The sequence below is a fragment of the Lathamus discolor genome, chromosome 2, assembly GCF_037157495.1.
Source record: "Lathamus discolor isolate bLatDis1 chromosome 2, bLatDis1.hap1, whole genome shotgun sequence".
Lineage (NCBI taxonomy): Eukaryota > Metazoa > Chordata > Aves > Psittaciformes > Psittacidae > Lathamus > Lathamus discolor.
The window spans coordinates 129,514,497-129,533,039 of NC_088885.1; positions in this window are offsets into that span (position 1 = coordinate 129,514,497).

An 18,543-nucleotide genomic window follows, 5' to 3' on the forward strand; every position below is an offset into this window, starting at 1 on the left:
AGGGATGGGGAGGAGAAGCGAGAGAATGTAACTCCCACGGGTTGAGATAAGAACAGCCCAGTAACTAAGGTATAACTCAAATCACTACTGCTACCACTAATGATAATAATGATAAGAGAAAATAACAAGAGAAGAGAATACGATACCACCACCAAACGAGTTCAACCGCCCCAAAGAGAGACCGTGCCCTTCCGGGTAACTCCCAGTTACCTCCCTGGGTATGACGTGCTGTGGTATGGAATACCTCTTTGGCTAGCTTGGGTCAGGTGTCCTGTCTCTGCTTCCTCCCGGCCTCCCCTCATCCCCAGCAGAGCATGAGACTCACAAAGTCCTTAGCCAGAATAAACATTACTTAACAACAATTAAAAACAATCGGTGTTATCAGCTCTCTGCCCAGGCTGGAAGTCAAAACACAGAGCTTGCACCAGTTACTAAGAAGGAGCAAAACAGCTCCTAGTAAACCCAGGACATCCTTGTATTTCTTCATTTTAGTGGGGGTGGTGGGTGGGTGTGATACTACTGAATTACTTCATAGACTCATCAAATCATACAATAGTTATCTGTTTATAGAAAATAAATGCTGGAGCTTGTAGATGGTTAGGTTAAAGATAGTTTCTTCTAAATTTCCCGTAGAAATATACATTACAAATTGATTAGCTCGGATTGCCTGTAGCAATAAATATTTTTCTAATGAGAACATGTATTGGAGACAAAATCCATGGATTTTTACATGGCTTTTTGAGGTTTTTCAAATCACAAATAGTAAATTTAGTTGCTCTAATCTTTAAATCTAATAATTCTGACAAAATATTTCTTTATGTATTAAATATTTTCCCATGATATCTGCTTGGAGAGAACTGTAGAATATTACAACAGAAATTAATACTAGACTAGCATTCATCCTGAATTTTTGAGATTCAGAAAATTTCTCAGTCATTTACTTAGTGTACAACTGCATAACTCTCTGAAAAGACTCATGAAGAAAGTTTTCTAGTTTCCATATGGAACATATTATGGTTGCTGTGCTGATGATCTTGAAAAATATAGCATATTCAAGTTCCCCAGCACCAGAGGAGCCATAAACCTGTTTGTTATTTAGCCATTTAACACAATTATTTACTGTTCAAGAGATATACAGTTACTATAGCAACAGCTACTTTTACAAGCCCAGAATAAATTGAAAGCTTAATCTGCCCTGCCAGTAAAGCAAAAAGCCTTTTAAAATGTATTTTATCTGTTGTGTTTATAATAGAAATTAGTGGCATTAAAATTATGAACCATGATCTGGTTGCAGACTGCCATTTTTGATCTTGTAGGCAGCTGTTACACCCGGCTCATGGTTTCACTGCAGGCGCGGTAGCTTCAACAATTGACAGTAACATATTTTTTCTGTCTTTTTTTTTTCTTAGTTTAGCCATGATAAGATGACAGATGCAACCAGAAGAAATTATTTTTTTAGCTGGCTTTTTACATGGTTAAAATGATCTTTAATCTAGAGTGAAAGGTAAATTTCATATAAAATGTTAATTCAGTAGGAATGAAATAAAAAATCTGAACTAAAATTGTAAAACAAAAACCCCTAAGTATTTACTATTTTTCTCATAAAAACACATAAATTAGATAATTTTTAAATAAAGTTATATAACTTTTCTTAACAGACTCCTTCCTTGTAATGTTTCTGCTTGAAGAGTTTGTGCAGACAATTTGATATGGATTGGTCTTGTAAATTAAATTAGACTATCACCTGCTTCAGGACAGCTCACTATAGCAACTCTGTATACCAGAATAAAATAAAATATCACTGTATTTTGTAATAGTGTGCTTACAAAACTTATGTTACCTTTTGTGTAAAGCCTGGGTTCTTCACAACAAATAATATTTGTTATAGAGAGGATACTAAGGCAATCCATTTGGATGATGCATTTTATATTAAGGAATATTTTTAAGGAATGACTAGTGCTAATAAGTGATTGTACTGTGCAGGTGTCTTAAGTTGTTCCCTGAGGAGCAGAGCTTCACTTGTCAATGTGTTGCATCGCTTGAGTTTATCTTATACTCCATTTCAACAGTGAGTCACTGAAGCTGGGAGAATAATGCCTGGCTCACACCTCCTGTTCCCTTCTGCTCACTTGCTCATACCCTATGGGACAGGGGTTATAAAGGCTCTCTCAAATTCTCCTTCCTCGACTGCATGGAGAAGAGCAGGGCATATTGGTGTAAGAGAGGAAATAAACATCTCATCTCCTTTTACTTGCAGTGTCATTAGTAACAATGGCTATGTTCTAGCCTTAGAGTGGTGTATATTCTTAATCTTAAAAAAATATTATGTAAATCTTTTCACTGACTTGGATATTTGAATGACCTTACAAAAAAAAAAAAAAAAGTTAATCCTAAAATTTATTGCCTCCACCATTCGTCAGTTTATTTCTTCCATTTGAGGATATGTGATCACACTAAGTGATTTCAGGAAACTTCTGTAATATAAATGTACTACCTTAGCTGATTTCCTGCTCCTAATTATTGCAAAAGTTGAAGAAGAAACTGTTCTTGACACATGAAAGCCTGTTTTAATGCTTGATTTTCAGTCTTTAAAGTGGTGTTTCTTAGAGCTTTTTGTTTATGACATATTTGTGATAGAAGAACATTCCTCTGGTTATTCTTATGTAAGGGAAGCATCTAGATTCATAATGCCTGAAGAAAGCTGAAATGCTTTCAGGCTTAAGGGTTCCTGATGGTAGCTCCCATGAAACAGTGTCTTCAGATAATAAGACTGCATGATAGTCACTGTTTGCAGATATACAGAAAAGCTCCAATCAGTTGCATGTTATCCTACCTAAAGTTTGATTACTTCATTGTAGATAGATATTTTGTCAAGCTGCTGGTCTGAGATGTAAAAAACAACCAAACAAACCAAAACAACCAAACAAACCCCCCAAACATTAGAATTAAGCAAAAATGATCTTAAAAGTGAAGCCTATCTATTTCTTTAATATATAGAAATATATATTTTAAAATGTGTGTTATTTTAAGTGGAAAGATGCATCAAGACTGACTAACCGTACCTTGTTTCCAGGATATTTTTTAAATTACATTTAATTTCTAACTGGTTAATTAGGAAGGCTGTGAAATGTTGTGTCATGTTCTTCTAGAGTACAGAATTCAACTAAATGCAAACAGCTGAAAACTAAGAAATGTAGTATTTAAAATCAGGACTTCTAAACCCAGGAAGACCTGAAATACAGAGCATGCTTATGTAAACTTAACTATGACTTCATTTAGCACCAGTCCGATAAAGTTGTAACATGTGTTTGCTATTTCCTGGGCAGAGCACATAGGAACTGTTTACTGCTATACTGCAATGAATTAATTTACCCTCGAGGCTTCCTTGTAGTAATCAATGAGTAGCTCCTCCTCTCTTTTGTATTCTTTTATAGAGGGCTGGTATTAAAAGTTTACAGTTACTATCATCATCATCATACCCAAATCTGGACACCTTTTTATTGCAGTCATGTCAAGCACACAAAGAAAGGATCAGTATGTCTCCTCTTTATCTGTCTTCTCCCCAGATTATCAAACACCTCCCCTCACATTCTGCCCATCATGCTGTTACTTAATCATGTGTGTTCTCCTAGGAAGCTTTTGTGTGTGTAACTCATTCTGCTGCATCTCCTCCCTGCTATTAAAATGATATCTAAATTTTCTGGAGATTAGATTTCTTAAAAGTAGAAATGAGCCACGTTGCCTTCTCCTTCTTTAACAGGACAGATCTGAGCTCCACCCCTGCAGGTCTTCTCAACAGACTTGCACGATTTTGTATTGCTGCCAACACTCAGCCTTACACTAACACAGGCTGAGAGAAGGCAACTTCACTTTCTGCTGACACCTCACATGAGCACTGCTTGCCTAGGCACCCCAGCTACTCAGTTTGTATACATGAACATCAAAACCACTCTAATTCATTTGTTTTGTAGACACTAACTGACCATTGTGATATCACAAATCTTGTGAATGACTATTTTTGACAATAATAAAGTAGTCGTGACTGTGTATCATCAGTAAAATAATGTTGATGCCGATACCAAATATGACTGCATTTTTAGTTGATATATGTGCAAAATTGTTGATAGGATTGACTTGTAGACCAGACTGAGAGATATGGAAGAGGAGTGAAAAGATTATATGCTGGGAATCTCTTCCTCATATAACTTACATTTCAATCTATAACTGTAAATTATACAACAAAGTGAAGGAGGTAAACTTAAGCCTTAAGGTTTCAGACCACTTGTAGAAATACTGCCCTTTGAAAAGTAGAGTTCTCAACATTAAATACTAGAAAACTGAGGTTTCTTTACAGTGTGTCTAATATTTGCAGTTTTCTTCGTTCTCTTTGGAGGGAAAATTCTACCAAAACTGACAGTATTAATTATTAATAGGAATTTTGTTCTGTTAATAATGACATAGTTTATGCCCTTTGTTCTCAGCAATTATTTATTTTCAGTCTGTGAAACTTTTAGCTATATCTTCTTGTAGCTTTGGGTCGTGTATGCTTTGAATTTCCTAATGTCATTTGTCTCTCAACCCTCCCTGTCACACAGAAAGTATAACTTTTACTTTAGTTTTGTCTTCATCTCAGTTTCCCTTTTCTTAGTATAATCTCTCATTAGTCTCTAACTGTCACTTCTAGTTTCTATTATTGCTTTGAGTAAAAACACTGTAATTATCTAGAGCACTGAATATGTATCGACTAGGTTAACATTTAGATTCAGTATCACAGATATTAATATTAATAGAGACATTTTGAATTCAAAAAGTTTAAATCACTTCTCAAATATTCTGATCTTATGTTTGAACTTTTTTAAAAGATTCTGGAGAAAAGATAAATAGTTTATCTTAGGTTTTTCGTCAGAGATATAAAATAATCTTAACAGACTCAATATTTCTCAGCAGAATAAAACCCTAATGATTTGTCAGCAATAGCATGAAGACAGCATTCAATAATAATTAGTGTACAGGAATGATTACTCCTTTATGTAGACTGAAATTGATTTGGGGATTCAAGTTATTAACAAGGAGGTAAAGGTTCATCCTTGCACATTCAAGCTGATCAAGCTGATACCTTCCTCTTCTTTCACTGAGTTTTAAGAAAAGACAAATGTGGTGGCTTTTTTTTTCCTTTTTTTATTTTTTAATGGAAAATAGCCTGGAGAAAGAGGCTTTTTAGTTGAAAATTACTTTTTAAGTTAGCATAAATAATTTCTTTAAGGCCAAATTTTGGGTTGGCAAAAATTTCGAATTCACTGCTGGAGATGTTCTCTCTTAGAATCATAGAATAGTTAGGGACACCTCACACTAAACCATCCCACACAAGGCTTCATCCAACCTGGCCTTGAACACTGCCAGGGATGGAGCACTCACAACCTCCCTGGGCAGCCGATTCCAGTGTCTCACCACCCTCACAGGAAAGGATTTCTTCCTTATATCCAATCTAAACTTCCCCTGTTTAAGTTTTAACCCATTACCCCTTGTCCTGTCACCACAGTCCCTGATGAAGAGTCCCTCCCCAGCATCCCTGTAGGCCTCCTTCAGATACTGGAAGGCTGCTATGAGGTCCCCACGCAGCCTTCTCTTCTCCAGGCTGAACAGCCCCAACTTTCTCAGCCTGTCTTCATACGGGAGGTGCTCCAGTCCCCTGATCATGCTCGTGGCCCTCCTCTGCCCTTGTTCCAACAGTTCCATGTCCTTTTTATGTTGAGGACACCAGAACTGCACACAATACTCCAGGTGAGGTCTCCCAAGAGCAGAGTAGAGGGGCAGGATCACCTCCTTCGACCTGCTGGTCATTCTCTTTTTGATGCAGCCCAGGATACAGCTGGCTTTCTGGGCTGCGAGCGCACACTGCCAGCTCATGTTCATTTTCTCATCGACCAGCACCCCCAAGTCCTTCTCTGCAGGGCCGCTCTGAATCTCTTTTTTGCCCAGTCTGTAGCTGTGCCTGGGATTGCTCTGACCCAGATGTAGGACCTTGCACTTGTCATGGTTGAACTTCATAAGGTTGGCATCAGCCCACCTCACAAGCATGTCTAGGTCCCTCTGGATGGCATCCCTTCCCTCCAGCATATCAACCGGACCACACAGCTTGGTGTCATCGGCAAACTTGCTGAGGGCGCACTAAATCCCACTGTCCATGTCAGCAATGAAGATGTTAAACAAGACTGGTCCCAACACCGATCCCTGAGGGACACCACTCTTCTTATGAACCATCACTCCCACAAAATATTCCCAGGAAGCAGCTTGGGACTCATTCCTTACAGCTAGTTTCCACATGGCCGACCCTTTCTGGAGGATAAAAGAGTATAGCATAGCAGGGACACAGGCTATCCCGTGCCTTTTGGCCTCAATGTCTGGGAATGTCACCTGGCATTGTTTAATTTACTAGCATAGGCGTAGAAATAGAGATTGGGATCTGATGGTACTAAATACTTTGTGATCCAAACTGTTCACTGGTGCAACAGGAGGTGCCTAACTCCATCCTGGCTACTGTGGCAGCTGTATACCGCCTGTATACAGCTCTCAGTGTTCAGAAAATTGCTTCCTTCTTCATAACTTTCCTTTTCTTGCTGATTTGATAATAGAGTTATGCAACATTGACTGTAATATTGCAAGGGTGGAATTGTGAGGATGGCAGACCATGGAATAAGCAGAACTAGCAGAGGTCCTTTTTCACATATACAAGAGTATGCCCGAGGAAACACCTGGAAAACAGGAGAAGTTGGGTGTAGTATAAGTCTTTTATCTTTTTAATGTTTATGATTCTGTGGAAGAAGCTTGTGTGAAAGACATTCTCAGACATAGCAAAGAATCAAATAATAATATTGATGAGAACAAATCGGTTTCATGGTGGAAGTGTTTAAAAATAAAATTTCCTTTGAACTCAGTGAGAACCAGATTTAATGAAATTTAAATTAAAGTGAACGGAATGGATCTGTAAAAGTTAATCAGCTGGAGTGGCAATAATATGGAATACTGTCTCTTTCCCTAGAAAGAAGCTGCTTGAATGAAATCATGTAGCTTGATGTTTATTGTTCTTTGACTGAAGCTTGCACATGTATATTTTGAAAGCTAAAATCTGATCCAATTAAAGTAAATGTCGAGGATCTGGATTTTTTTTCTGTCTTTAAAATTATCCCTTATATCTGGAAGTGAATTGTCTGCCTGTGCTTTTTCAGAAGTGCAGTTTGGCAGCTCACTAAGGACCTTTTTTGTTCTTCTACTGCAGCTGTTAATACATTGCAATGATATAATCTATGTCTATGCTAATATAATTTCATCTTTAGCATAAAAATACTAATCTCTAAAAGAAATATGTCTGTTTTCTAATTTGCTACAGTTTTGCAAGTTTCAATAGAATATAAACAAAATTTCACTTTTATTGTGATCCAATGTTTTTACTCTATGCTTGGTCAACTGCTGTTTTGCCTTAAAACATTCACAATATGTCCGCACTAAGGAAACAAAATAAGGATAAGTCTTGCGGTCACTCCAGTAGCATACACTATTTTTATTTTATTTATTTTTTCATGTTTCTTTTATAATATTTGTAAACATTAATTCTTTTCCTATTGAAGCTATATTAGTGAGTTTAGCTTCAATTGAAAATGACCTTAATCTATGCCTAGATTAAAGATTGTTATATTTATTGTAACTCTTTGTTACTGCTGTGGTTATCTAATTCATACTGGCAAAACATTATTTTTTCTCATCAATGAACTAAATTATTATGGGAAATATCAGAATCTAAGATAAAGCAATGAATGTAGCACAAATAATTGACTTTAACTTTTAGAGTTTTAAAATGCACATAAATGCTTATCATTTTAATACGTAAAAACTCAAAATCACAGAGGACTGTGGTGATAGACCAATATTTTGATCAATATGAGCACAAGGTTAGGCTACAGATCTATCCAGAGCAGTGGCCCATCTCTAATCATTGGACTTTATGAGCTATAGGGTGCAGTTGTATTTTGCCCAGTATCATTTCTTAACAACTTGTACCAGTCTTCCTGAAACAAAATTTTTGGCTATTTTATTGCATTTAATACTTCTTGACAATTAATTTGATTTTAAAAGAATACTCTATGCAAATAAATGTTTAAAGTGTAGCTTTTAGTCACTTTTTGAGTGGGTTGTCTTACAGTTTTCTTTATCTCTAGGTCAAGACTCCCCACAACATAATTTGTAATTAGCCAGTTTTAAAACATACCAATATAGTTAGTGATGTCCATATCAACCTTCAGATCAATGTATTAAAAAAAAGCAAAAATTTTCTCACATATTTTACAGGGATGAAACACTTTCGAAAAGTATCAATTTGCATCATGTATAGTATTGGAACACTTTTTTAATTAAATTTATAAAATGGTTACATAGTGTAGGATGAAACTTCTCTAAGCTATCTAAGCCTTTCCCTGAAAAAGTAGTTCTATAAGGAAAAAGTAACAACACTATGACATTTCTCAACTAGATATGTCTATACTTTCAGCAAAAAGCTGAAACATTTTTTTCAAAGATGATGCATCTCCATAACTTTGAAAACTGTCTTATTTTCTTGCTACTAGGCCTTTGCAAGTTGGCGTAGACTTCTCTGTTGGTTTTTGGGAAGCCCATAGTTCATCTAGGAACAGATGTAATAAATGAAATTCTTCTGATCAATGCAGACTTCTTCAACCAAGTTATTCAGATTCCTTTTACAGCTAGTAGAGAGAGAACAGGCTGTGATCCATTTCCTCCTGAGTAAAAGTCAAACTTTACGTCAGTATTAGCAACTTTTGTAGTCCAACTGTTGCACATCAGCTGATCAAGCTGCTAGTGCTGAGGTCCCCTCATCTATACTGTACATATTTGGGTTCTGGCTATTTCTAGTCTGGTCCACTGGCTTGGGAATCCTTACTAGTGATGTGGTTTGAAGCTTCCTGAAGGAAAGTTATTCAACAGTAGTGTTCTTGGCAACAGGCTTCTTCAGGAAGTACCACTTTCAGCAGTAGCATGTGACTGTCCCTGTCACTTATCAATAGCGTAAAGCTTATCACTTGAAAAACTAAATTTATTCTTGCCTCCTTTCTTTATGCTCATTTATGAGTGAGACCACCCCACTGGTTAACTAGTCTGATCTGAACTCTGATTTTAGCTTTTAGGCAAACCCACAGGAAGGGAATTGTGGACTTAATACTGCAGCAATGACAAGAGAATTACAGCATGTATAAACTACCTGGACACTCTTTGCTTGAGCAGTAAGACACAGACCTTGAGTTTCTTTGACTCTTTGCAATTGCTTTCCTTATGATCCGCTTGATATATTGGGATTGGGAGATGAGCTTCGGCTTGAAGGACTGCACTGTCTTTGGGATGTAGGACAACTAGCCTTAGGCATAGAACAGTGCTCCCTGTATGAAATTCTGGCACTTGATGCCTGTATTCAAAAAAGTAGCTGCCACCATAGAGATCTCTAATTCTGTCTTCATTTTACAATGCCAACTGGTTTGGGGTGAGCAAGTCCACTGAGAGCATTCAGGTGTAGGCTTCCTAAGGCTTTAGCAGTTCACCCTTCAGCTGAGCATCAGCAGTTCAATTGAGAGATTTTGGTAAGATCATCTAGGTCCTTATTCTTCATCCATTCCTTAACTGACTAGGCAGTGTCAACAAGATGCATATTTCAATTTAGTGCCTGTCCTAGGGTTTTAGCCCCAAGGGATTCTGCTGGAGATGTGCAGACAAATCAGAAGATACCACAGAAAGGTTACACAGTGCCCATTTAATGCATCTTCAGCCGTATCCAGTGTACAAGATCTGAAAAGTTGCTGTGCACAGCACCTTTACTACAACTTCAGCTTTGTTGTGTTTGGAGAAGAAAGAAGCTGCGCAGCACAGTCCTTTTAGGGAAGTCCGGAAGGACTACATTAACATGTATTCTCATGCAGGAGCAGAACTTACAGGGCTAAGCAGGTAGTCTCTAAAATAGCTATGTGGAATATTTTACAGCTAAGGTGCTTTAAATTTCCTTTCAAGGGCATAATAGCCTTTGTGATCAAACTTTTAGCAGGCATGAACTCTGTAGGCCTGACACCTAGCTTTTAGTAGAAGTTTCTCCCTCCAGCTCCTTTCCCCATCCCACTATCAAATTATGCAAATAAAATAAGTACTCATGATTTACCTGTTTAAATCACCAGAGTTGACGTTGGCTGTGGTGGGGAGTGAACAAAAAAGGGTCACTGAAAACTGATGTACCTTTTAGTGCTTTTGTGCTGGGTCCAAGAAACGATTCCTTGGAGCAGCAGCAGATGCCCTCTGGGCTATTCTAATATTGCAGGCTCAAATCGACAGACTTATCTTCAGACACCCCTGCCAGGAGATTCCTTCAACATTTCCATAAAAGCACCATATCTGACATGCCACATGGCAGGTGCAATTGCTGTTCTTCAGCATCGGTTAAGATGACTGACTTCATCTTCTTGAACTACATGCAACACTAATTCTAGCCCTCTCTCATCAAGAGGAAGTCATGTTCAGCAGACTCGTTCTGCTTCTGAAGAGGCTGTTGGCCTTTTGAGGGCACAGCTGACACCATCTAGGATTTTCTGAGAGACCAAGAAGACAGACATGATTATCACAATAGAGCACAATGAAACACAGAATAACAGAAAGGGATTTCAGTGGAGCATTCAATAATGATGACCATCAAAAGAAAGTAAGGTAAGGAAAGAAAGGATATGAGGGGAAATGTAAAAGAAAGGTTGGATACCTGAGGGACGGATGAATCTTAGAGATTTGATGACTTGTAGTTGATGTTAAAAACAAAACTGGATTGATTTGGCCTTTCATGGAGAGAAAGAAACAACTCAGAATATCACAGGAATTCTTGTCTTCAAGACCCTCTTACTGGCTCATGTGCTGGAGGACTTCTCAGAATCAAACAGATTCACAGAATCATTTAAGCTTGAAGGGACTTCTTAAGATTATCTAGTCCAACCCTGCTGCTCAAGTAGGGTCAAGTAGAAGAGGTTGCCCAGGACCATGTCCAGTCACATTTTGAATGTCACATTTTTGAATGTGACATCCCCTCTGTCAACCTGTTCCAGTGTTCAATCACACAGTAAAATAGTTTTCGTGTGTTCATATTGAATTTTATGGGCTTTAATTTATGCCAGTTAATTCCTATTGTGTCACTGGACACCACTGAGAAGAGTGTGGCTCCTTTTTTTTCATTCCCTCCCATTTGAAATTTATACACACTGATAACAAGACTTCTCTTCTGCAGACTGAACAGTCCCAGCTCTCTCTCTCCTCATAGAAATGATGCTACAGTTCCTTAATCATTTCTGTGGCCCTGTGCTAGACTCACTCAACTAAGTCCATAACTTTCTTGCACTGGAGAGTCCAGAACTAGACACAGTACTCATCGGTGCTGAGCAGAGAGGAAGGATCAACTCCCTTGACCTACTGGCAACACTCTTCCTAACTCAGCCCAGGATACCACTAGCCTTCTTTGCTATAAGAGCACATTGTTTACTCATGTTCAATTTGCTGTCCATCAGTAGCGTGTTGTCCTTCCCTGCAGAGCTCCTTTCCATTCACTTGTAGCAATGTACTGGTGCCTGAGGTTATTCCACCTCATATGCAAGACTTTGCATTTCCCTTTGTTGAACTTCAGGAGGTTCCACCAGCCTAATTTCCAGCCCTGTTTATATCCCCCTCAGAATGACACCTGGTCTACCAGCCATTCCTTCCATTTTCCTATTAGAAATTTGCTGAAGCGCGCTGCGTCCCACCATGGAAGCCATTAATGAAGAAGCTAAACACTACTCTCCTCAGTATCTGTCCCTGGGGTACCCACTACTTATTTGCCTTTAAACTTTTTGACAGCAAAGCTTATTTAAAGTGGATTTTGAGTAGAGCTTTATTTTCCTCCAAAAGTAATCTGTGATCCAAATTAATTTGCAGCAATTGGGGGGTATCATCAGATGTGTTTCAACAGTGTACTATTGTTCCACAGAAATATATTAAGGTAGATGCACCCTAAAATAAATCAGATCAATTGCGTCCTAACATTTTTTATTTCTCCCCACTGAATGCAGAGGCAGCTCAGATGCTGTAGAGCCAAAAGTATATAATTAAAACCCCAGTCTCAGGCCTGACTAACCCATATTTGAATAATGGATTTGCAGCTTTTCAAGGAGCAATGTGTTTATCCATTATTGGACTACTCAACCATCTCTATAACTAGACAAAATCACTATAAAATAATATGTTTATTTTAGGATATAGTTTTGCAAGCAACTGACAGAGCATTCAAAACCAAAATGCACTATTAAGGCTATAGGCAGCAGCAAAGCTTCTTAGCTTTCTGGTTCTTCTGGTAACCTGTATCACGCTGCACCATTAGCCCTCACCCTGGTATGTCTTGAGAGTGTTTAGGGAATTACATCTCCTCAAATTTTTTTTATTAAGGGATTACCCAACCCAGCCATGGGGACGTGTGTGTTCCCTAGCTTGAACTCAGTTTTCTTCAATTGATCTCTGGGGGTTTTTGCTTCTCTGTTCTTGTGATTAAGCATAAGGATATTGAGTATGCACTCACTCCTTTCTCCTTCTTAATAAAATTGCTTAATTATTATTTCTATTGTGTTCAGACAACTTCATTTAAACTTGAAGTGGCTATTTCTTCTTATGAGATCACGTGATATAACTTTATAAATTATATAAGAAATATTAATTGTTCAGGAATGCTTCAGGATTTATAATGTCAAGTCTGAAATAATCCTGGCAAATGTCATATATAAACAAAAAGACCTATTCAAGAATAAAGTAATCAAGACTGTAGAGCTCCCAAACAGTAAAATCTTATTTTAATAGATTTAAGGGAACCACAAAAATTGTGTTTCCATGACCATCTAGATGAATTATTTTGTCTCCAGCCAAATAGTGACAGCTTCTTCACTGTAATTCTTAAAAGTTTCTCATGCTTCCACTATTTCTTAGGTTACTCAACTTCAACTTTCCCTCACAGACATCCCTAATTTTTCAGCGTACTCCTGAGAATATCTACAAGAGAGAATTCATGATGTGAAATTTTGAAGTCAACAGTGTAAGGGGAGCACAGATCTCATTAGCTTTAATCTGCATGGCAGTTCAATCCTGCAATGGCTGCAAAGGTGCATGATCTCTCCTGCCCCTTCCCTGCTTAGATTGGGTATACCTCTGCACAGTGCAGCAAAAACAATGAGAAATCCTGAAACATACTGAGAACTGGTTACACGAGGGAACATAAAATCATCAAACTTCCACACGAAAAAATAATTAAGGTAACAATACTTGCTTTGATAATTTTCAATTACAAATGTAATTTATATTTTGTGTGAAATCATCTCAGAACTGATATTTTATTAGAGTGACTCTTGTACTGCAGCAAAATTTGGGTCCTTTAGAGTTTGTTTTGGAATGCAGAGGGTAGCAGGATCCTGTGTACATACTGCAGGTGTTATTGCTGTGACTTCTAAATGTTATGTGGTTGCTTTTGCAGTATGGGTAGGATTGAGATCTCCAACTCATTTCACAATAGGCTATTGAATAGCCATCAGCTGAAGCAAATTTCAGTCAGTAGCAACCCGAAATGCGATTGAACTCAATGACCTAGAGGTGAAAGCCTCTGTATCTCATTACCGCTTCCTTAAACCTTTCAGTCCCAGAGTATTTTCTCCAGTCTTTTGAAAAGAAATATCTATTGTACAGACATAACTGCCTTTGAGTGTCTTAGTCATTTAACTTTAGATTGTTGAGTTTCATTATTGTTTATTCCTTTGTCTCAAGCTGAATCACTTTCTATGAATCAGATAAAGCACTATCATTATGATATCATTTATGAAGGCTACATAATTATAGCTTTTCTCACAAAATCATTGAAATAGTGCATTTCTTTTCACTAAAAAACTTATTTTCAGATGTGGCTATTACACATTTTGTTTGTTTCTCAAGAAAGTAGTTTTTAAGTAGAGATCCTCTGTTTTTTTCTATGAGTACCTGAAATGTTTATTACTTTTAAACACAAAATAAGATTTCTGAGGCAAAATTTACAAAAGTAATTTTGCTATTCATACAATTTTTCAAATAAGTGTCTGCTTTTAAAAAGATGAGGAAGAGATTTCTTTGTCATTTTTCGTACTTGACCTGAACAAATCCCAAAGTTTGCCATAAAAGTTAGATTTTCAGTTCATCTTATCAAACCTGTCAGTAGTCATCAGTTAGAAATTATTTAGACGCAAATAAACTAAAGCATCAAAGACATGGGACTATTGTTTTCCTTCAAATAAGAAGTTTACATCCAGAAAAGTGAAAGACAATAATTGTCATCGTTACAATTTCTGAAACAAAATATTTTGTCTCACCCCTTAAAATTTCAGGTATGTTTTTTAAGGTGAACTCTGACAACAGTGAGCCAAAGAGGTTATTTTCTATATATGCATTCGCTAGAAAATTGCGTAAGTAAACCTCTTTTAAAAGTGGAACAAACTAAGAAAGGAAAAAAAATTACTTTTTTTTTTTAAACCTCTTTTAAAAGTGGAACAAACTAAGAAAGGAAAAAAAATTACTTTTTTTTAATTAACTTTGTTTGTTGTAGGGATTTTTCATTATTTTAGCGCTATCATGCCTCTAAAAAGGATTTCTTTGACATGTAACCTTCGTATCATATAAAAACATGTAGATACAAATTTTAATATATATTTGGAATGACCATGTATATAGGATGAAAATGAAAATTACCTGTCTTTTGCAATAATTTTTAGATGGTCTTGACTACACTGGTTTCCCAGCATCTTCTACTTCTTGCCTCTATAGCAAGACAAATTTTTGTACAATAACAGATAAAAAATAGTTTTTTTTTTTTTCTCCAAAGTGAAGTAATGTAAGAATGCATAAAGATATACTGTCTGCGGAGAGCTAGATGATGTCGTGAAAGAGTTTTAGTCCTTCTAAACCACAGGAATGCAATAAAAAAGTTCTCATGAAATATCTGTAATGCTGAACAACTGTCCTACTGAAATAACTGTGCCTTTGTTTGCAATTTTATCAGAGTTGTCAGGAATTTAACGTGCCTTGACAATAAACTGCCTTCTCATCCATAAAAGTAGGCCCTTGTGAACAGAGCTGAGATATTCAGCATGGGGAAACTTGTATAGCCATCACCTGTACTGTAGTTTCTTTGCTGATTGGTAGAAAACTTTAGTTTCAACTAAAGCTGTTAATCTCAGCTGTTTATCAAATATTACATTCACTTTCTTTTTACTTAGGCTATATTAGCCCTTAGGTTTATAAAAAGGCTCAATTATTTTTTAAGTTGCAATAAAAATAGCAAGCAACACATGATGGAAAAACAGAAAATGAAAATATATCCACCCAAAAGAAAAAATTGTTATAACAGGGAATCATTGAAATAAACTGTCAGAATTTCAAGACAAAAGGGTTTAATTTGCCATAAATTTTATACACCAAGGCTTGTTAGTGGGTATAGTTATGAGGAAGAATGAAGGACTACCATCCAAAACATATCTGAAAAATAAAAGTAGTTTCAGATTCACCAACATGGGAAGCTGTAATATTGTAATTTTTTTCCTTACTCCCTTAGCATTACTTATTTGATATTAAAGTATCACATGTATACAAAATTAAAACAGAATACAAAATGTTTATTACAGATGGTCCAATTTCTACAGGATTTAGTTCTTTGTAGGTGAATTTGTCTCCCTGCATACAGATTGTCCTCATTTGATGGCCCCATCTTTTCATATTCCCTTACCCTTTTATTCTGCAAGGAAAACATACAAGCCTTACAATCTTTTTCAATTCTTTGAGGACATGCTTCACCTGGATTTATCCCAGACAACCTCTAAGGCCCATGTTGCAGCTAGTATCATCCAGGTCAAGGACTGCTTGACTAGACTCTTGCTGGAGCTCAGAAAAAAAGTAATGATTTGTCTGAAGGGTCACTGTAGACTGTAGAGAAATATATGAAAAGCTTGAATAAATCCTCTGCTTGTGATGAAGAAGTACTGCTTTTGTCAGGATCAATTTATCAACGAGCGGGTTTCAGGGTTTTGCTTTTTGTTTGTTGTTTTTTTTTTTTAAGAATATATTACCCGAATTTGGGAGAAAAGTCAGTATTGTTCAAAGTATTTTAAAAATAAAATTACTTGCCCATACGAACATTTGAATGAAGTATTGTAAGTCTATAGCAATGTTGAGAGTAGAGGTAATAACAGGAATCTGATAAAAAGGGACTGTTTGATCTTACAGGGAAGATTTGAGCATGCAGGTAAGAAGTAAGAAAATTAGTAAGAGGACAGGGTAACAAAGGTGGCAAAGGGGAATAATTGAGGATTCTGTGGATGGTAGGACTTTTTAGGCTTAATTTTCTTTTCGTGGTCATGCTCCTGCAGTAGCAGGGGAGGGAAGGTGCACAGTCCCTGTATACATTCTCACCTGATGGGAGCCAAGCCGTCTCGTTCTTCTCCCAAATAATGTGAGGACTCTCTTCTTCCAAACATGCTGGTTTGCTCTCATCTGTAGTGTTTTAAGAAAGTTTCTTATCCTGGTCTTTTAAATATCTCCTTTTACTCATGCATACACTGTTTTTCCAGGAGTCAGTCCAGGAGTGCTATTTGAACAGATCTTTGTGAAATCCTAACACAGAAATTATCATTAAGGGAATCATTGTCCTATATGTGGCAGAACATGCAACTAATGTAGAAGCTGAGGTGTTGTTAAAGGACAAAAATATGTGACAGTTTTTACATGTTACCCTACACCATCATTAGGTAGATAAATAACAAAGTCTGATGAAAGTACAGGAATAGCTCTTCTCTTTCAGAGCTTTGAATTTATCCATATTCTTGTGTTATTGGTGAAGAGAAATAACTCCCTTAAAAATTCTTTCTTTTTGAAGACCTATGTTGCATATGATGTACACAAATGTTTGTTTGAATTTGCATGGAATTTGAAGTGACTGAAGTGAACACAGAAAATTCATAAGGCATTTTGAAATTCATCAGACCCAAAGGTTCCTGAGGACACCACTCCCCACGTCCTTCCAGCAGTAAGGTGGATGATTCCATTTTGTTTGGTTTTGAACACTTCTATTTGCACACTTTTGGAATTAAACTAAAACTATTTCAAGTGTTCAGTACTTAAAAGCGTTTCCTCATCATAGAGATAGGCCCTTGTCCAAGGTGTAAACTCATGTCATCTCAGGATATGTCTTATTTCTGTGATCTAATAGAACTTTTTTTTTTGGTAACCTTTATTTGTATATTACATTTGCCAAGTGAGTAGCTTTTAAAAAGAGATTAGCAACATAAAAACCAGATGGTACTGTCTTTTGGTTCTGCGATGCCCAGTACATATATTCTTTGCAATATTTTGGTATGTCCTGTGCTGCTTTTGGTGCATTTGCCTGTTGTGCCAAGCTGAAGAAGGTATTTAAGTGCAACAGCTGGTTTCAGATAGCAAAAAATGGACCTACTGTGGGACACAGCTGATACTGTCAGCCAAGCTGGTGGTGCCTCTGGTAGAACATGTTTAAGAAAGGAGAAAACACCACACAAGGAGGGGAAAAGGGAGTAAAAAGAGTGCGAAATAGCAGAGGCATCACCAAGATTAGAGAAGAAGAAAGGGGAGGAGCTACTCTAGGTGTTAGAGCAGAGATTCCCCTCCACCCTGTGGAGAAGACCACGCCAGAACAGATATTCATACTGCAGCCCATCGAGCATGTGGATATTTCCTCAAGCAACTGAAGCCCATGGAGACCCCATGCTGGACCAGGGTTATCTTGAAAAATGGAAGCCCATCAGATAAGCCCACACTGGAACAGGAAAAAAAGTGTGAAGAGGAAGGATCAACAGGGAAAAATATCAATTGACCACATCCCCCATTTTTCATCTCCCTGAGCCGCTCAGGAGGTCAGAGTAGATGAGTCTGGAATGAAGGAGTAAAGGAATGAAGTTCAGCCTGGAGAAGGGGGGAGGAAAGGTGTTGTTTTAATGTTTGTTTCACATTACTTAAATCAATTTTAATTTGCAATAAATTAATTTTCCCAAAACTGTTTTGTCAGTGATGGTATTTGGTAAATAGTCTCTCTGTCTTTACCATGACCTATGAGCTTTCTCACTTTGTTTTTTCCTCCTGTCATGCTGAGGGGTAGAACATGTACGCATGGCTGGGTGGAAATTTGGCTCTTAGAAAAGGCTAACTCCCCATGACCGTGCAAATTACTTGCAAGTCTGTCTATTGCCACTGATGAATATGCCACTTAACAAACAAGCTGCCAACGCTGCCTTACAGTGGGATATTCCTTTTTCCTAATGGATCTCTAAGGCACTTGGAAATATCATGAGACTAAATCAGCCAGCTCAGGGGACAGCAAGTAGTGACACTGAAATTCCAGAGGCTATAAACACATTTAATTCCAAATCAGAGGTTGTTATTATATGCTGACTA